The 22,151-nt window shown below is 36.8% G+C and overlaps 1 protein-coding gene across 2 annotated transcripts in view; it reads right to left on the bottom strand.

Annotated features, from left to right (window-relative positions):
• Positions 1-22,151, bottom strand: part of DDX10 (DEAD-box helicase 10) — a 288,326-nt gene that overhangs the window by 82,526 nt on the left and 183,649 nt on the right. The gene's annotated exons all lie outside the window — the stretch shown is intronic.

The raw sequence follows: 22,151 nt of genomic DNA, 5'->3' as shown, positions 1-22,151 counted from the left end.
ACACACACACACACACACACACACACACACACACACACACACACACACACACACACTTGCCCCCAACCAGACACCAGAGTACCACAATAAACTTAGAAGTTGTTCTAAAAGAAACAGAATGGTAACAGTGCCAGAAATAAAAGAAGTCAGTTAAGAAGCTAGCACAATGAATCAAAATGGATTCTTATTTTTGCTGTCAAAACAAGTTTGTTTTATAAACCAAAGCTTTCTAAACCTGGGAGAATATTATCTCAAACTATCCCTGGTTTTGTGCAACTCAAATACTTTTTATAGGCTACTCCCCCATCCCTTTACCCCCTACGCTGACTTATATAAGTGCTAATTTTAAGGAAATGAAGAATGTTTTCTTAAGTATCTTATGCTTATACCAATTTGTTTGTCTCTGAAAGAGCTGAACATAGTGAAGAAAATGCTAGTTTTACCGACATTAAAACAGAGCACAATGATCTTAAAGGATATTTAATGCAAATAACCACTTAATGGCAAATCAATTATGTAAAATTGACTGATTACAATTAGTCATCAATCTCTTTTACATATTTGTAATTTTTCTTGTTGATATAACATTATACTAGTGTTTGGTATTCACAGGAACATTTGACAAGATGAGTTTTCAAGAACACATTGTACAAAAGAAAGAATCAAGATATAACTGCAAAATAGTTAACTCACAGGACAAATTCAGAATGTTGCAATGGATGTTATTTAGAAAATCACTATATTACTGTGATCATTTGTGAACTTTTTTAATTTCTTAGTACTTCACTGAAACTGCTTTATACATAAACAGGGGGAGACATTCATCTATCATCAGAGCTCAATTTTTTTTTTTTTTTAATTCTTTGGACTGGTAAGGAGGAGGACAGAGGTGGGACGTGGGCAAGTGGATGGATATAGGGGAAGGAAAGCTGAAACTTACTCTAAATTTTAGAACAGTGGAGGACAAGACTCCCCCTACCCTACCCCAAGTGCTAGGGTGATGAATAGAGTATGCTGGAAAGGAAAGAGAAAGATGAAACAAAATGTGGCATTACATTATAACTCATATTTTCTACTAGCACAAGCTTGTTTCCAGAGTCCCAAGCCTCCAGTAGAGCTCAGGTTAAGTTAAAGGCATGTCAGAGTTATAACACGGGTGACCATATGACCAGGGTAGGCCAAGGACAGTCTCAGGTTTGCCCAGGACCAGTCATCAGGGTGTAATTATTCATTGCCCCCATTTTCACGCTCTAAAGTGTCCTGTTTGTACGGTACTTTACATGGTCACTCTAAGTAATAATGAAATCAACCACAGTGTATAACATCTATCCTATGGAAAAAACATGCTCTAGCTGACAATTGAGCTTGGAGACATAAAGTATACAATTAGGGGTGGCTTATATTTAATAAATCCTATTTGGGCTCAGTAACACTGCTTTGTAGTTCCCAGCTTTGTTTTGTTTTACTGTTCTTCCTCTGAAATGACCCCGAAATATCCCCAAAGTTACTGTGCCTTCCAATAAATAGCATGATACAATTCTGCTATATCATTGTTTGGAAGTGACACAGTGAAAACAACTAACTGCATTAAAAAGTTACTGCTTCATTCACTCACACATTAAATACTTAGTGGGTACTATTTGCTGCGTACTAGTCTGGACACTGTGATAGCTCTGTCATCGAGTTCTCATTCTACTGGGGGTAAGACAAACAACCACAAACTAGTACATATTTATAGACTGTCTGGTAGAGATAAATGTTGTGGGGAAAAATAAATCAGAGTAAGAGAGTGCAGGGTGGCAGGAGGTGAAGGGAGCAGGAAGGAAGCAAATCACATAGCTATCTGGGGGTCAAAGCGCAAAGGACAGAAGCAGCTTGGTGTATTTAAGGAACGGTCAGGAAGGCCTGACCGCTAAGTGAGTTAATGGCAGAACAGTGGGAGGTAAGATCAGAGAGGAAGCTGGGAGCTAGATCACGTATGCAGGACTTTTGATTATAAGATAGAAATGTCTTCTGGAGGTCGAGTACCTAGCACAGGAGTGATATTATGTGGATTACTTTGAAAGGTTCATTCTTGCCTACTATATTAAGAAAACACCGGGACGGGAGGTGGGGGTGGGCAGGAAAGGGAAGAGGAGGGACAAAATGGACAGATGAGAAGGCTATTACTTAATAATCTATGCTAGAGATGATGGTGACCTGGATCAAAGAGATAGTAGTGGGGGTGTTAAAAATGATTTGAGTCTTGATTTATTAAGAAAGTTTTTATTTTAAAATAATTTTAGATTTACAGAAAATTTGCTAAGACAGTACAGAGTTCCCATATAACCATTATCCAGGTTTCCCCAATTGTTAACGTCTTATGGTATACTTGCCACAACTAAGAAATCAACACTGGCATATACTATAACCAAACTCTAGACTTAATTTGGACTTCACCAATTTTTCTGGATCATTTTTAAGGTAAAGTCAACAGGATTTACTAATGAATTGTGATGGAATACAAGAATAATCAGTCAAGGGTATCTAAGGTCTCACTTAAGAAGCTGGAAGGATGGAGTTGTCATTTCCTGGGATGAGGAAGACCAGGAAAGATCAAATTTAGGAGACAAAAACTTAAAAGTTTGAATTTGGCTATGTTAAGTTTGAGATTTCGCCTAAAAATCTAAGTAGAGATGTCCAATAGGCAGTTGGTTATATGAGCATCGGTTTCAAGGAGGAGTACATATTAATTTGAGAGAGATTTTAAAAATAGAATTGCAAGAACTTAACACTTAATTGCATATGATGAGGATGGAAGAAGCTAAAAATGACGCCCAGGTTTCCAGGCAAGGAAAAAACAGGTAAATGAAGTTAGAGAAGCTTTTCAATTTTAGCTTTCTCTTAACTAATATCCACATTTTACCATAATTCTCTATAATGAATCTGAAAATCTCAACTGTCAAAATTTCTGTAATAACCTTTAAGAAAATTAACACATTCTGCAGAAAGTATTATTTTATAAAAAACAGGATATATATCAAACATATCAAACTTTTCTTGGTAAAAAAAAAACAAAAACTCTTTTGACAAAATTATAGATCAGAAAAGTACAAAATTGAGATTTTTAAAGTTAACTTGTATACAAATATATTTAAGCACTCATTGCTTCATTCATACCTTTCAGACTAACACTGATGATCTACAGTCTGTTCAGAGTGAAATTTGGAGCAATTTTTATTCTTTTAATGACTTTCAGGGGGGTAAGAAAAAAGATGTTAATGAAAGCTTATCAATGAAAATACAGAATAAAATAGAAGAAAGAACTCAGGCACATCTGTAACAATTCACACTTGGCAAAAAAACTGCTGACAATCTTATTCCAAATGATATGTTTCTGCAGTTTAAATATCAGTATTTTCAGATTTGAACGTTAAACAATGAAAAATGGTTTCTCAATTCAGTTCCTTCCAAGGAGAAAATGAGTGATGAAAACTATCATAGGCCATGACGGAGCATAATGGCAATTTTATACCCTGGCCTTGCTGGGTATATAGGCTGGAATCTTACAACATAACCAAAAACTTATCTTAAAAAAATAAAGAATCAGAGTTTAGGTTGCATGCATATGGCTTTCAACATTCAAGTAATATTTTCAAGCAATTGTTTGGGTTTTTCTTTAATTCTGCATCTGACCCCTCGCTTCCATTTCCATCACTACCATTAATTACCTCTTGCCCAGACCTTTGCTAAGTAAGCTCTGCCTCCTACTCACTGACCTAGCAGTCAGAAAAACTGAACTCAATTTCTAATTGTGGCTCTAAGCTTGAGACAAGAGCTTTACCTTTTTGAACCTCAGTTTCTTCACCTGCGTGAAGGCAATAAATATCTCCTTTTATCTACCTCCCAAGGTTATAATGGGGAACAAGTTAATTAATGTCCATGGAAGTTATTTATAAACTATAAGGAGCTCTGTTAGAGTATTAGCATCATATTTCTGGTACAAAAACATAATCATGTTATCATCCTGAGATTAATTCTTCAAGCGCTTTTGGTACCCATTAGATGAGAACAAGTTCCTTGACATGGCACTCAAGCACATCTTCAACATAACCACAACATGTCCCCTTCCGGTTTATGTCCTCATACAATAATCCACTTGCAAGTCACATTAGACTCGTGTTTGTCAGGTTGCACGTCTTAACGCTTTAATGAATTAGGAAGTCAGTGAGTGGACCATGATTATCGTTTTTTAAAAAAGGAAATCAATTAGAAAATTCTGAATATATGAAACATAGTAAGGGTAAGTATTGTTTTTATGAAACTTATCTTCCAATGCTGTATGTCCTTGTTACTGGGAAGGAATGTAAAATGTGTTTCTTAATCTCGGGTCCAGGCAAGAGTGTGGCAAACCCTATGTGAACCACTCACCCTGCTACAACCATGCCCTCATGACCTTCCGTCATCTCGTCATACTGGTCATGTTCCGTGTACCGACTGCCCTTGTGCCTAAACTTTCTGGGTCTCCTTTCCTTAGCTGAAAAATGGAGGTAACAGTGCTGCTATGAACAGCAAATCAAAGTCCTTTGTTATTAGGAATTAAATGAGATGAGGCACCAAGAGATTTTTCTCTGCTCTTTCTTCTTTCCTAACTGCGAACCCACATGACAAGGTAAAGTAGTAGTGTTGGTAGACTTAAGCACTGAAGGCAAAAGAGAAATGAACCCAGTGGATATCAAGCTGTAACATCTGTAAAAGTATCCTATTACCTTGGGTCCTAAGCTATTGTTCATACGAAAGTGATATTTAAGTCAAACCATCTATGGAATGCTGCCTGAAGACAGAATATAACTTAATATTTCCATGCTGCCTCAGGGCAAAAATGAACAACATCAGCGCTGTAACAAAGTGGTGCTCCCAAGTCTACTGAGAATCCTGAGGGCTCTCTGTCCTTATATTACCGTACTTTTCAATCATGAGGTCTATTTTATTAATAGTTTTGTCTATCATCCTTGTTGTTAGTTAGCTCTCGCACTGATGATAGTGGACTGGACTTTGACAAACTACCTGTTCTGATTTGCTATTGATCTTCTGTAACCGCATAACCCACAAAATCATGTGTTATGACTATAACCAAAATGCAAACCTATGTATAACAGAGGCAGAACACATGTGCTCCGTGAGCAGGTGTTGTGACGTCTATGTGGACTGGTCAGAGGCTTTTTGTTCACCTCCTGGCTCTTGACTATGGTAGTCAAGTTTCAGATAAGTGAAGCAATGGATCAGGGATGGCATTAGATTTCAATTTTAAAAAATTAGTTATCTGCTTAAATGTATACTGAAACCTCCCAAGGTGAAGAATCAAATCAAGTTTTGGCTTATTATTCAAAGTTCTAACTTTCTACTCAGACTACTCAATTATGTACATGTAACAATACTAAAACATGAGCTGTATACATAAACACATATCCCTACCTCCACTCACAACTCTTCATGGCTCTCCACCACCAATAAAGTGCTTTCTGCTTACTATAGTATTCAAGACCCTCTATTTCCTGACTCAGCTAGTAGTATTGCTCCACTTTGAGAATCTATACCCCCAGAAAATCATCTGCTGATAATAACTTGTAACTTAATGCTTCCTTACTTCTGTTTGATGCCAACTTGGTAATTCAACCCCACTTATAATCAACATAATATTTCTATGGTCCATTACAATTAAAGAACTTTCAGGAACACTGTATTTTGAATCCTACAAGTCAAAAATTAACCTCTCCAACTTCCAAATCTTATTTATCACTCATGGGTAGTGCTGCTCCTATAATTATGTCCATTATTGTATATCTTTTACTAGCTCTGCCTTATAGAACAGTAGTGAAATAAAAGATTCTGGGCTCAGTCACTTACTGAATATCAGTCCTTGGGCAAATTTATGTAATTTTAGTCCAGGTCCCTTGCTCGTCAAACTGTGCTGAGAATGTCTACATGTGAGCACTAACTAAAATGCCTTAGCACATTTTATAGTACATAACAATTTAATATTGACTATTGAAAATTGTCCTCTCTTACAAATCTCTAAACTCCCTAAAGCAGTCAGTATATGATAGGTGCCAAGTTTAGGAAACCTCAGGGCAATTACATACTCCTCTCTCGCAGTCTCCTCATTCCCCATTCAGTCACCAATCTTTGACAGTTGTATTTCTTAGTTACTTTAAATAAAATGTCCTTTCCTCACTACTCTCACATTCACTGTCCTACCCATGCCATCATTATATAACATCTAAACTGCTGAAATGGTCTCTTAACTGATTTTCCTAGCTGCCCTAAGCCCTCCAACCTAACCACAAATGCAAACAAAATTAATCTTGGTAGGATCATAATGATATTTTAATTACCAAACTGTGTGTTTTCAGTTCTCATCCTAGTTTACCTTTCTGGAGCATTTCGCACTCTTGATCACGTCCTCCTTTAAATTCTCTCTATATACTTCCTAGACCAATACACCGATTTGCCTTCCTGTCCTCCTGCTTTTCTGATAGTATCTTTGCTTTCCATCCACCTGCCCCTTCAGGTAGATGCTGCTCCTCAAGATTTGTGACGTGGGATCTTCCTCTCTCACCCACTTTCTGGAGTCAGACTATCTAGACTGGAATCCTGAATCACTCTAAGCAAGGAGGTGTGCAACCTTTCTATGCTGAAATTTCTTCATCTGTTAAATGAGAATGATGATATTATTGCCTGTAACACCAAGGGCTAAAGCTTATACACTAAAGTACTTTTTAAAAAAAATCCGCAGAAAGAACTTATAATAGTATCTGACATGGATAACACCATATAAGTATTTCACTTTTTCCCCCTTTTGTTTCAACCGTTACATATGCAGACAGCTCACAAAATTTCTCTATCACAGCCTATATTACACTATACTACTTACAAATTTTTCCATTAGATTTATAGTTACTGAAGAGCAGGTTCATTCTATCTTGGAATTATGAGGGCTAACTCACGGCAGGCAATCAAGAAATGCATGTGGAGTAAATGAATAAATTCTCCTAGGGCCATCCTGCCACTTATGCTATACTCCTCCTCAAAATCTTCATTGCATCCCCCACACTCTACTCAATCAACCCTAATCTTTAAGTAGGCTTTCGAGATCCTCTATGAACCATCAACTTTCTCGAGCTCTAGCTCCTCTTATAACTTTCTCTAGCTCTAGCTTCTGTTATTCCTCTTATATTCCGGTAAAAACTGATAGACCCTTCAAATCATATGCTTTCCAAAAGCCAAGAATGCCAATCAAACTCTTTATACTGAAGTGGTTACAGTCTCTTACTATATTTCCATAACTGGTGAAGATACTACACAGAATAGACCACACACCTGCACGTATTATGTGGACAGGTCAGAAAGGATCTAAGAATGATAGAGAATATTTTATCAGCTTCTGAATAAAGAAGGAAATCAGAATTATAGAGCTGAAAGGGGTCACACTGGAAATCTACTCCAGGACACTTTGAGGCAGTTTAGAAATTTGCTCAAGGCCACAGAGGGATCTATTGGCAGCATAGAAATCAGGCTCCCAGGCCATTAGATCCTCTAGGTCAGGTTGGTTCCACCGGACAAACCAGGGGCACTTGCTCCCTGCGTGGTCCCTCTCAGGGCTCTCCTTCCTCCAACATTGAGCAGAACAAATGTTAAGACTTATATGTGTACACACCATGGAAACGCCAAGTCCTGGTGATCCCTGTGTTTTACAAGCCCCTGGGGAACATCTCTCTCATATTCTTATTCCCTTATACCCCAGCATTGGTTCAAAGGTTGTTCATAAGGTTTCAGGACAAGAACTAAAGGAGATTTTTCTCTGATGCCAATCTGCGTGCAATTAGGCACAATGAGGGAAACTAGAGCTAGTCATGCGGGTTACAAACTGATTCAAGAGACTGAGCTAGCATTTATCCACGTATTTCTTAGACTTCTATCACAGTGGCATAAGCCAAACCCAAAATGGAAAGTGCTTAGCACCTCAGGGTTGTAAGCAAGTACCAAAGTGACATATGCATTTAGACCACTGGCTTCAATGGGGTGTTGGTAATACCTTAATTATATACACATATATTGCATGAATGCATACACTTTTTTTTTTTTTTTTTTTTAGCTGAGCCATCCTGCCACCTGTTGGCAGCTTAGCGGCAACTCAGCTCGGGCTGGACTCGAACCGCTGTTGCTCAGAGCTCAAACCCTTGAGCGAGCTCTTAACCAACTGAGCCACTCGGCTGGCCCCATGAATGCATACAAATAGCCTCCCCTCCCCAGAGATTCAGATGAGAGGAAGATGAGAATGGAGGGAGGTAGATATGCGCATTTTGAGAAATCTTTCAGTGATTTGGATTCAACAGACTCCAGTCCTGACTGAACCACTGGGTTCACATCTTGCAAAACTCAGGACAAGCCTGCCTAAGAAGGCAACATATATTAATACTGATTAACAATGGTTCACACTTTTTATAGTGATTCATAGCCCTTACACATTTATTATCTTCACAAGAGACCTGGAAAGCTGACAATGTAGGCAACATTACTACTATTATTCTACAGAAGAGGAAACTGAGGCTCAGGGGAAAGATGATTCCAAAGCTTACTGGCAAGAACTGAACCTGGGTCTTCTATTTCCAAATCTCATGCTTGTTTGGGAGAGCTCTAACAACCTGGAAGTTAATGATAAAAGCTGACCTTATACCCAAAATCTATTACTGAATTCACAGTGTCGATTGTGGTTATCGTTCAATCTTAATTTTCTCTTTTACTTAAGAGGTGACTTAATATTTTTTCTTCCTTTTTTCACTTTTTATTATCCTCAAAGAAACACCACAAAAATGGCATGTACCAACTGTACTGAGAAGGGCAAAAATCTCAGGCTTGGATGGATGCCAGGAGGCAGGGATCAATCACAGTTGTGTTTAGAATTTAAATGAGACTCATGTTAAAAGCAATTCAATGAGGTTGAAGCCCTATGATAACATACTTTCTAGTTTCCAAAGAAAGCTGCACTAATTAAATAAATGGATAAGCTTGAGAGTGTATATTATTTCCAACTGAAAGCAATGAAAGGACTTTACGAAATAAAAAGCAATGTTTCTGTAGTAAGGGGGAAACGATATACACAACTGAAAATCAAAATGGGTAAAACAATTGATCTTAATTCTAGTACTGATCGTCTTAGTGTGCAAAGATAGATAAGCAATATGATTATTGATACAGAATCTTTTGGATCATGTATACAATATTTATGCATATTGCAAGCTTAATATTTTATCTGAAATTGCTAAAGATTTACTCCCTCTAGGAAAGATAAAATGAGGCTCCGTTAACAAAAGAACCTACTTTAATTCTGTAAACTCTTACTACTGGACCAGGTACATGACAGGTACTCAGTAATTACCTGTAAAACTTCTATTTAGCAGTAGATGGTGAAACCGAGTAAATACTTAATTCACATAAGATGTGCACCGAGGATATTTGAATAATAAGAATCTAAGGCAAGAACCAGGTAAACCGAATGAAAAAAGTCTACTCGTGGGAAGATAATCCTTTCTTTGATTAGATGATCCTTCAAGCTCTGTATCTTTCCCAATGTCTGTGGTCAGTTATACATAATCTCAATTTATGAAGTTACAATAGTTACATAGAGGAAACATTCATTCTAATGTCCATTTTATCACCTTCATTTTCCACATTCGAAATACAGTCCAATTTAATAGCTCTCAGAGTCCTCTCTGATGGTATGAGCAGCAGAGACCTACACAACATGCCAAGGCCACCAAACCACCTCAGATTTAGTGTAGAAACTGGGAAATTCCCTGACCTGGGGAGGTCTGTGACCGGTACAATGATTACTGTGCACCTTTTAAAAAATACATTTTTTTCTTTTTAATATACATGGGAATCAAAAGAATGTTTATTTTCTCATTTAGGAGAAACCATTTTATAAGTTTTAGGAGGTAAAACATCATACTTCTTGGAACAAGGGGATTTAGAAAGACGTGTATTTGAGGAATATAAATCTTTAATTTTCTTTCATAGCTTTCATAAAATATGGATGACTCTAGGGGCTAAGGCCCTAATACTTCTAGAATTACAAGAGTTATCCATAATACCCTATATATTCCTGAATCCACAAATTAAAACATCTAAGCTGAAAGCACATATAGAGATCTAGACTACCACTTCATTTTTTAAAACAATCTTTTTAATTGAAGTATGACATATGAGTATATTCAGAAAAGTGTACAAATCATAAGCACATAGCTTGATGAATTTTTACAAAAAGAACTTCCTCATGTATCTATGACCCCAAAAGAGAAAGTAAACACTCCCACATTCTCTAGAAACACCCCTTATGCTCATTCCCAGTAACAACCCCCTCTTCCCAAAAGGTAACCCCACCATCCTGACTCTAACCCCAGACGTTAGTTTTGCTTCAAACAAACAAACAAACAAACAAACAAAAAAACTTCATATAAATGACTCTTTTGTATCTGGTTTCTTTTGCTCAATATTTGTGAAATTTGTCCTTGTTATTGCATGCAGCAATAATCCTTTCATAACTATAAAATATTTCATTGTATCAATACCCACAATTTATCTACTCTATAATTTCCATTATTTTCAGTATTTGATGATTATAAATAGTACTGCTATATGTAACACCTTTGGGGACACATGTATGCATTTCTCTTGGGTAGATATATCCAGGAGAGGAAGTATGGGACACAGAGTAGGCATACATCAGTTTAGCAGACATTGCTAAACATTTTCCCGAAGTAGTTATACATCAATAAGGTATAGTAGAGCTTAGGAAATTACAGTGATTTTACATCTAAATATATAGTGATTTAGGAAAAGAGCCAGAGATAAATTCCAGGTCTCATAATTTAATACTACTCCCTTCTGAACATTGTAGATAATGCTCAAGGCAATCAGGGTGGGAAGACTTACTAATGTAAAACCTGAAGGCTAGAAAACAGATCAACTCCCAAAATAATGCCAAAAGAACTCTGCATATCACATCCTGAGACAGAAACCTGAGAGGTTTGTAACCTACCAATTAGCTATATGACCTTAACCAAGTCACTTACCTAGCTTCTCTGTGGTAAAGCTTTTTCAACTGTCAGATGACTATAATCCTTCTATTTATTCCATAAACTCATTAATAAAGTAGAATATCTTGATGGAAGTGCTTTGGAAAGAATAAAACACTATGTGACAGAGAAAATCTGCACTAACACAATCCATAAAGAACTAATGCTGGAGTTCTCATCAAGTAAAGCCATTCTGAATCCTGTAATATATATCAATAATAAGGACAAAGAAAAAACATTCCCACATAAACATTGCAAACACCTGCCTACATCTTTTCCCAAAGTAGAAAATATAGCAAACAGAATCATTTAATGTTGCTGATAATAACTGCAATAACAGCAGTAATAAGATTAGCTAAATAGAGCTTTATAGTTACAAAACATTTCATATATAATTCTTCATTGGATTAAAAAAAAAGATGTCAGTGAGAAAAATATGTCTTCTCAGTGATATTTTCAGTACAATTGATTACCTCCAGTAATAAATTCTTCTATCCACCACTAACTTTTCTTTTTAGAACACTGGCTTATGGTACTCTCCATAGAGTCCTTGTGGCTTAAAGGAGAGGCAATAAAGCTTGACCACTCTATAGTCCACACAGAACACAGCAGCGAGTAGAAGTTCATCCCCCAAAAGAGCTTTCCTTATTCACAAAAAAGTATTTCACCCAGGAGTAGTGGATACCATTAATACTTGAATATCAGGTATCAGCTTTATTCTATCACTCATCTCCAAAATCAGGAAGGGCCTTTAGGAGTTCGTACAAAACATATCTCCATTCCCCTTTTTCTATGTTCCATTTATTTTTAGTGTCTAGTATTTTCCTTTTCCATTAACTTCTCCTTTAAAAGACTGGACATAGTCTTCTCTTTAAGAAAGTGGCATTCTCTTCTTCCCTTTCCTCCCTGTCCTTCCTGCTGATTGTCTTTCACTTTTTACTGTTAAAAGTATAGCTGATCCTGTTTATACACCATATGAGAGTGATTTCCATGTCTTCTGGCAAAAGAAGTATAACACCAAACTATTTACAAGATGACAATAGTATTTGGTATATGTCATTTAACAAAAGGCAAAAAGATACATGAATTTAGCAATACAAATCCCTATTTTGAAAATCTTAATAGCCTTCACATACTTTTAAACGTTGATTATATATACATATATATGATATAATTTATTATTTGTATACCTAATGTTAGGTGCTTACAAGAATCTGAAAAAATCTCTAGTAATGACATGGAAGACCCACACAAATTCTTGTACCACAGTCTGACAATCATTAAAATCAAATTTTATGGTGATTATCTAGATCTGTCTCTATTTCTTGGTATAAACAAAAGGATTCTGAGTTGTGAAACAAAATCTTAAGAAGGAAAAAAAAAAACCTACATGCATGGTTCCTCCCAGTACATGCATCAGAATTCACAATAGTATAATCTCCCAGAAGCCAGTAATAGCTTTATTAACAGTCAAAGTTATCTCATCCCCCAGACCATTAATGAATGGTAATACATATAAAAATATGGGTCAATGATTCCAAGTATCAGTCTCCACAATCATGATGGCATATACACATGCACACATGCTCACATAGTTTCTACAAAGTAGAATATATATTAACCATTAGAATACCACACAGCCATACAATTACCGACTGACCACAATGATTCAAATAAAGTAATTTGTTCTGTTAGTGAAGATGTATCTATAAACTACCAACTCAAGCATATAAATGTCAAATTATCTCTAACTTGAGATAAGCAGAATAAACCACAATGGAGTATAAAGGGCATCATAGGAATTGATTTATTCTGTTTTGGTCCAATCTGAACTCAGAGTCCTAATGTATTAAATGGACCTAAATGACCACTTACTTGAACAGAGTCTATCAGACCATTTAATAATACAATTATTGTCTATAACATATACAAAGACACTAAATATACATATATATATATATATATATATATGGGAGAGAGAGAGAGAGAGAAAGCATAGCACGTGAGTACTTTTTGGTACTTTATTCAAATGTCTTTTGAGTCTATTTTCCCCCAGCTTCATATGGTTAGAACATTTTATTTTGCAACATTCATTAAAAACAAAACAAAATATTCTTTAAGAAGTATTAGAATAAACACCTCATGAAATAGTTACTAAAATTCTGTCTCAAATTAATCTTAACACACACTGCAGCCCTCAGTCAGTAGTGAGCAGGTAGACAGATCTGCATCTCAGTGCTAGCTCTTCCATGGTTTAACATTTGAATAGGTTGCAATTTCAGGCAACACGTGTTCAATGACATCAAATACAATATTCATGATGACAGTGCCAACAAAGAACTTTTAATAGAATTCTGTTTTCATCAATCAACAAATATTTATGAGCAAGGCACTAGATAACAGTGAAGTCACAACTTCTATGGTGATTAGGTTCCAATCAGCACGCAAGATGAAAATCAACATGCCCAAACTACCAGACAATCCCTTTTATCACTCAAAAGTAAAAATCTACTTAATTTTGTATATTCAACTACATTAAAGCTTGAGGACCTCTATGTCAGACAAAAGGAGGGATGAAAAGGAAAACCATTATGTACATGTTAGGACAGGTCAAACTTCCATATAATTTATTAAATTCTTAGCAAACAGGCTCTGGGTCAAGTATTCTAAAAGGATCTTGATTGCCTACAGAGTCTACTACATTTTGCTTTAATATCAAGGGTATATAACCTTAATATAAGTTAATGCATTTGTTTGAAGTTGTGATGAATAAAAAGATGGGATTGGAGAGGAGCAGCAACTCAAAGAGCACGGGGTCTGTTGGGCATATCCATAATTTGGCAGAAATTTAAAAGCACATAATGTAACTCCACTGTATTCTATGAGCACAACTGTTGGGTTTCAAGGAACCTGTAATTAACATAGCATTGACATGTAAATGTTAATATTAAGAATAAATATACTTGCATTTCATTGATTCATTCAATAAATATTTATGTGCATTTACTATGTGCCAGCTATGAAAAAACTCAGTTGCTGCTCTCAAGGAGTTCACAGTCTAGCAATGAGAGAGACAATCACTAAGTATCATGACAAAATAATGTACAAAAAGTACAGTGGAACAGGAAGGAAGAAATTACCACATCTGCCTGAAGGAGGCGGCAGGAAAGGCTTCAAAAAGAAACAGAGCTAGAAGGAAGAAGTAATAAGAAGAGAACATCCTAGGAGAGGGGAAGCTTGTGTAAAAGTTAAGGAATACAGGAGAATATATAGTATGTTGAACTGATCTCCATGGACTGAAAATAATGGTAAATTGTTTCATATTTCATTTATAAGGGAAAAAAAAACTTGATCACTGGGATTATGCTGAGGTTTTATAGAAGCTAATAGGAAATTAACAATACTCTGTATCTGCCAATGGTTATGCAATTAACTGTGCTGTTTCTTAATATATCTACTATAAAATTGAATTAACTGTAGATAAAGAGAGTAATTTCAGGAGAAAAAAGTGTTTACTTGCAATTTCTGTTTCAGCTTTTAAGATTCTCAAATATGAATACTCTTGACTGCCTTGGAAATGAGGTGACAATATAGGCCAATTGCTGAAGTGTCTATCAAGGCTTTAGAGTCCTATAAAGTAGATTCAAGTCCAGGCTCTGCCGTATCCTAGCTATGTGATCTTGGGAAAACTGCACAACCTTCCTAAGCCCCAACTTCCTCATCCACAAAATGAGGATAGTAATACCAGTTGCCTCACAGTGCTGTTTGTGAGGATTAAAGCAATAATGCAGGTAAGGCCTTTAATCACACTATTTGTAACGTAGTAGGCAGTCAATGCATGACAGCAACTACTAATTACTATTATGCTTTACACTGGCCATGAAAATCATACCCCAAACTAATGTTGCTATTACAAGTCCTATTTATTCTAGAGGAAAAAAAAAAATGAACACTCTACAAAATGCTTTGATAAATTTAACACTGATGCTATGGAAAGTTTCAATATTATTTGGGTTACAGTCTTTAGCAAGTGCTATGACTGAGAGTAATATTAATAACCTCTTTGTTGTATTTTTATGTGTGACAACTTAAATAAAATAAATAGAATTCTAAATTACATTTAGTGCTCTCTGGCATTTTCTATATGGTTATATGGGAAGTTAAGATGAATGAAGAGCACACACATAAGCATTCAAAGGCCTGGGGTCTGGCCCAGTTTTGACCTTGGAAGAATCATCTGCTCATCAAAGGTTTTCACTCCCTTATATGCTAAATAATGATTTGGAATATAAGACTGTTCTCTGTAAAAGTTTCTACTCTGTGTGGGGGAGGTGGAAATGGAGCGTCACCATTTAATGAGCACAGAGTTTCAGTCCAGGATGATGAGAAGGTTCTGGAAATAGGTAGCGGTGTTGGCTGTACAACAATGTGAATGTAAGGAATGCCAAATGGTACACTTAAAGATGGTTACAATCATAAATTTTATGCTATGCATATTTATTCAATAAAAAATATTTAAAAAATTTTAACTCCGTGTCCTGTATCCCTTTAAGCCACTCAATCGCACCCCCCTCTTTAGTCATTCATTCAAATGTTTATTAAGTGCCTATGATGAAGTTAACATTGTGACAGGGATACAAAGAAGAACAAGCCTTAGAGCTGAGCGGAAAAGACAGACACGATACAAATAAGTGCTATAAACTATCAGATGCTTTATACAGGAGACTGGAGTAGGAGTTATACAGGCAGGAGTCCATGACGTCTGAGAGCGTAGGAATAATCTTCATGAAAGGGAGACTGCATAAGCTGAGTCTGAGAAGAGCCATGGATTCACATGCAGATGATATCATGACCTGCGCATCCCTTCTCCCAAAGTTACTTTAAATCTTCATCGCTAGAGGACAATTCTCTGACAACAGAACACTGAAAGCACCTTCCTCTTAAATAACCCAAGATGACTCAAATTCAAATTTAGTAATCCTCTTCTTCATTGCAGGCGATAGGGGGCAGAGGGGTGGAGGAAAAAAAAGAAACCACTGCAGAAATCTTCAAGCAAAGCAAGCCAACACTAGAAGCACAATAAAAGTGAAACCTACTTGGGTTTTCGTTGCTAACTTAGGTAGATATTAAAGAGAAATAAGCACATCATCCAAAAGACTCAGTGTTGATTATTTAACAAGTACCAGGGCAGCATAATGGGTCTTATTTTAGCACTAAAACAAGGTATTAATTGAGCAGTTTGCTTAGAGAAACCAAAGAACTCATTTAGGGCACCATTAAATAAGTAATTGTATCAGGGTGGCAAATGGTGCACTGGAAGAGTTCAGTGTCTTCACATGGGAAAACAATTTATTGTACTTTCAGGGAGCACCTTTGCCTTCCTGGGAATTGCGACTATAAACAAACTTATTATTCTATTATCTTGTTTTTAATTTTATCAAAAGCTGTTTGGTTGAAAATAAACTGATCCTCTAGAGCCCTTGGAATCCTAACTGTGTTAAGAACAGAGAAAGAGACCAGTAACAACATTTCAGTACTATGAAAAGCTAAAACAGAAATGAGGGCCAGGGGAGTTGCAACGGTTATATGAAACACATGGAATGGGGAGAAACTGCCCACAAAACGAAAAATCTTAATTTGGTGTTAGTCACTAAAGCACTGCCAGAAAGGAATAAATGCAAAGGCTATAGATCTGGAAAAGTTAGAAGTGACCACTACCAACGTTTATCAATGTCTATTTGTAGCTCCATAAGGAAAGAGGATCCTTTAGCAGATAAGCCTACATTAAGTAAGATAAGGGGAAAAAATAGTAGTTATCCACATTGTTGAGAAAGGCTGAGGACTTGTACTGGGAATTGCACTGAGTACCACTCATACATTTGGTTACATGCCTTGGCTCAAATCAAGATTACATGGGACCACACAATAAAAACATGATTAAAAATGACCATGCCGTATACAGCCTTTGAAGCTCAGAAAAGGAAATGACATGATTGGAGCCACGTAGCAATTCAGGCCTAACCTGTTTTCTGGTCTCAGGAGAGAGTTCTCCCCTTACGCAAGGTACGTACTATTAGTCATTTTCTATGAATACGTGTTAGCCCATGTACCATAGATCAGGTTTGTTTTTTAAGGGAAAAAAAAGAAAAGAGATTAAAAGTTACATACAGAAACAGCCTGGGGCGATAACAATAAGAGGGAATGAAGTCAGGGAGCCCGGATATACAAACCAATTCTGCTACCAGTGATGAAGGGTAAGTCATTTACTTGCTTTTACCCTTAATTTATTTGGGTACTTTAAAAATATTAAGTATGTATTTAAGTAGGACCATTATTTCAAATAAAAGTTTCCCTGGAAGCTCAGGGTACATAGAGAAAAAAATGCAGCTGCTCCGCTTAATAACAAAATGGGAGCCTAAGTCCTGCCTAAATAACCCTCTCGGCTCCTGGCTGGGGCGCCCAAAGTACCTCCGCAGAACCCCTAGTCCACTCAATGTACTATTTCAAACTACTGGAGTAGATCTGTGGAAGCCACACTCTTAAATTTCATGGACCTGAAAAAGTTCAAAAAATATTTGGAAGAATTGACAGTTTTTACTTTGTCAAGTAATGATGATTTTTAAAATCATTCTTTCATAAATGAAAGGACAGTCCAGAGTAAAAAAAAAACCCAAAAAACCAGAAAGAATGGTCTATTGAAATGAATACATTTAGCTTCACTTTATAAAACTGTCACTGGCCAGAAAAAAAGGCATTATAGAACAGTACATTAGGAAACCACTCCACACATCTCTCTTAGGCCTATTCATATTAAATATTACACAACTTCTATTTCTTTGGCTCTCCTATCCTGAAAGAACTAAATGGGACCACTTTAGGTATCCAAAACACTATTTCCTAAGACTACATGTTAGTAAGTAAAGTGCCCCAGGGTCACTAAAATAAAAAAGTAATAAAAACTAGACAGAGAAAATCATGTCAAAATTGATGACTATAAAACTTCAACCTTAGGGGATGGCCTTTGGACAGAAGTCTGCCATCTTCCCAGAATGCCAACATTCTGAATAAACCTGCTTTTGTTTCCACCAAAAACAAACAAACTTTCAACCCCAAAATGTATGACATCATCTTAGTTATTTTAATATCATTTTCCTCACACCTAAAAAATAAGAATTATAAGCAATGCTTAACTTTCTAGTGTTTAAGTGCCTCTGAGCTACTTCCTACTGTTGGCTCCTTCATACTCAGTGTTTATTTTTATCAACGTCATACTTTTAATAAATTCTACTTTCTTCTCAAAAGCAGCATAGTACTGAGATATTTCTGGGGATCTATTTCCTCAAGTTTCAGCACAGTTGTTCCTTTCTTTACATTTCTGCAAAATCCTTCCAGCCACCAGAGGATGGTACAAACTCTTGTGACCATCAAAGAAACATGAGGAAATCTAGCTGGGTGATGAGGTGGGGCTGCATTTCCAGGATTATATAACCTCCCTGAACTCAAAAAGCTATGTGGTCTATTGATCATTGCTACAGCTATTTCTTTAGATCGCAGTTTAAAATTTCTAAGTTATAAGAACTTACAGCATCCTGTTAGCTAAAGTAAAAAAATCCACTGTGCAGTTCAAATATTTCTGCTAAAGTTTTGATACCCAAAAGACCTCTATCTCCCAAATTACTAAATATCAGGTACCCAGAAAACATTAAGTTTTGACTTCATGTTTCTCTCCTACTCCTAACACTGCATATAACATATTCTACTCAGATGTTAGATCTACCTTTTAACAAAAAAGTATCAGAATCAGGTCCATTCCAACTTTATTTTACTATACTCAGACTTTATAGCAATTTTCTTAGGAATACTTACTATGTCAGGGAAAAGATAACCACCAACTATCATTTGAGAAAACTCATATTATCATTAAGACTTCTCTTTTCTTGGAAATAAAGATAATTCCACTAACTTTTATTCAAATACTTTTTTCTATTTTTTAAAAATATACTCTGTCTCCTCTATGTTGCTCTTCATACAATATATTTACTGAATGAGGTACAAACAAGGTAGAAAGATAGCTATGTGAGTCTCTTTCTCATACTTTCAGTTACTATGCACTGATTTCTTAAAATTGCTGTCAATAGGTGAGGCTACACTTCATGGTATAAAAAGTCTGCAAATACCACTTTCTTTCACCACAAAGGCATCATCTGGAAATCTCATAGGTTCACTGATTGAAGGATGCTCTAGGCTGAAGCTTACCAAAAGGGCCTCAGAAGGCAGAGACCCAAGTCACACAATGATCATGTTTAAATACCAGGGGTGCCAAAAAAATGTATACAAGTGGACACTTTGGTCAATCTTGCTTAAGCTGTAGTTCACCATAATCAGAGGTGTCTGGACGCTGATGGTAACCATTTTGAGCAACTCTTGTAATTGCAGAAGTCAAACATGACTTGTATTCATCTTTTGTTATCAGTATATATTGAGTATTACAATTTAATACCGTTTTCCTTTCTTAAAATGTGTATACATTTTTTGGCACCCTTGTATATTAAAGAGAGGACAAGTGTATTCTAAAACTGTAACTCCATCATTTAAAGCACACACACACACACACACACACACACACACACACACACACACGGAAACCTGATCATTCACATCATATATCTCTTCTTAGACATCACTGCCTTACAAAGTCCCTCCAAATAAGATCTTCTGAGCCTATTCCCAAAGGGGCACCTGAAAAGCCATAAAGGCCTTCATCCCCTGTCACTTTCATTTGAAAAGAAGCTGAGTGTAAAGAGGTTTATCCAAGCTAATTCCTTGGGTCTGTCCATCTGCCTAAATCTGTCACTGCTGCCAGTCCTTAAGTTTTCTGAGAAATAGTTTATTTGAGTCCTGGCTACAACCCCATCCACTCATTCCTCTTCTAATATCACACTTACAAGAGGGCTGCCATTTCTGAGAACTCAGGGCTGTGAAATGGAGGCAGCTCCACTATTCAAAATGATGCTAAAACACAGCCTCTGTCTATTGAAAGCTCCTGGCTGAGCAGCAAAGCCATGTCATCTGCAGAGCCCTTTCTGTTTGTTCCCAGGACAATCCTTGGTAGTTATTCAGAAATGAGATGTCTTCTTGACACTAAACTCCTTCTTTTTTAGATATCAGGAAACAAACATACATGACAAACATGGGAGGGGGTGGAGAGATCTGCTCCAATTAAAAAACCCAACTCTGCCGGCCTTTACAGCTTTCTGTTTATTTCCTAGCTGGCAGAGCATCAAAACCAAATACATACACCAATTTATAGGGAAATAGAAGAGGCACAAGAGACAGGCTCAAGGGTGAGAGCAATCTCCTATGGCTTAAACCACTATGAAAGATAAAGCACACAGTATTAACAAGTATAAAAAATACACCACATTTAATAATATACACAAATATGCATGAATACACATAAAGGAAATACAGTAACAGGGCTTTCTTTTGGCTCCAGATTATATCTTTCATTTTACAATTTTATATGCAGAAATGAGAGCTTCTTAGTGAAATACAACAGGTTTATTTTTATAGGCACATGCAATGCTCATTCATAAATATCAAATGCTTTTTCATTAGATTTAAGATTTCCTTTTTAAATTTAAATTGTCCCCACTGTCACCCCTAAGATTTAACCTCCATGCTGGGACAGTTCACCTCTGCATTTTAAAAGCACATACAGAATCCACCACCCGATTTAGCTGTGAGGGTACATACACACACCACGGCTCTTGTTTTCGGGCACCTTTGAAAGACAGAGTGCTATTTAATACTGAATATGAGCAGTCTTTTCATCTTACACTGCACAGTAATTATTTCCCACTTCAGAACTACAGCATGAGTTATCATCTCTGACTTGCTTTCTAAGTGCTACGGGCTGAATGGAAAAAAATGACATAGAACATCATGGGCTTCCTCTCGGGCAGCGGTTCTCAACCTGTGGGTTGCGACCCCTTTGGGGATCGAACAACCCTTTCACAGGGGTCGCCTAAGACCATCGGAAAACAAAAAGATATTTACATTACGATTCATAACAGTAGCGAAATTACAGTGATAGAGTAGCAATGAAATTAATTTTATGGTTGGGGGTCACCACAACATGAGGAACTGTATTAAGGGGTCGCGACATTAGGAAGGTTGAGAACTGCTGCTCTAGGGAGTGAGATCTTTGCTAACTGCCGAAAAGAAATCACGACTAGTCAGGCACAGTGCAGGGAGGTACAGCATGAGAATGACATACATCACTGGGCCCTGGTTCTAGGAAATCACTTCTACTAAATGTCCTCAAAATGCAGAGGCTGACCCTTTCTTGGTGTCAAACACACCGGATACAAATGATTGCTGCACATGGTCAGTGTTTACTATTGTACATATATATTCGAGGGAAATTGTACAAATATACCTGCTGAAAATTTATGTCTACAGAATGTACAGTGAAGGTGGGAGATAGAGCATTCCCCTAGAATTCTACGAGTTGAATTGAAGCAATCAGTGCTTTCAGTTATCTATTATCAAATTGGGTTCACACAGGCATAGTTTAAAATCCTATTAGGCCTGGCCCACAAAGTCAACTATCTCCTATATTTAAGGGGCACAAAATGTAATGGAAAAAGGTTGTGCACTGTTAGGGCAAAGGCCAATAAACAAATTTTCTTAGGTGTTTTTCATCCTGCATTACAGAGGAAACAAATGAATATAAGAAAATAAATAACAGGCTCACACAGACTTAAGTCCAATTCGGATGTCATTGATATACAAATAAATATAAAATGTAGATGGAAAAAAAGAGTATTTAAATTCCACTCAGTGTGGGCTGGCCGAGTGGCGCGTTTGTTAAGAGCTGGCTTGGGATGCCAGAGGGCCCCGGTTCGGATCCCACATATGAGGGCCAGTGACACTGCCCTCCAAGGCTAAGATGCTGAACAACAGCTCAACCTGGAGCTGGGCTGCGGTAAGTCGCCAGCAATGGCTTAGGCTGCAGCCCCTGCTGCAGTG

The sequence above is a fragment of the Hipposideros armiger genome, unplaced genomic scaffold (genome assembly GCF_001890085.2).
Source record: "Hipposideros armiger isolate ML-2016 unplaced genomic scaffold, ASM189008v1 scaffold_580, whole genome shotgun sequence".
Classification (NCBI taxonomy): domain Eukaryota; kingdom Metazoa; phylum Chordata; class Mammalia; order Chiroptera; family Hipposideridae; genus Hipposideros; species Hipposideros armiger.
The sequence above is the reverse complement of the archived record's forward strand: the minus strand, read 5'-3'. Positions and strand labels throughout refer to the sequence as shown.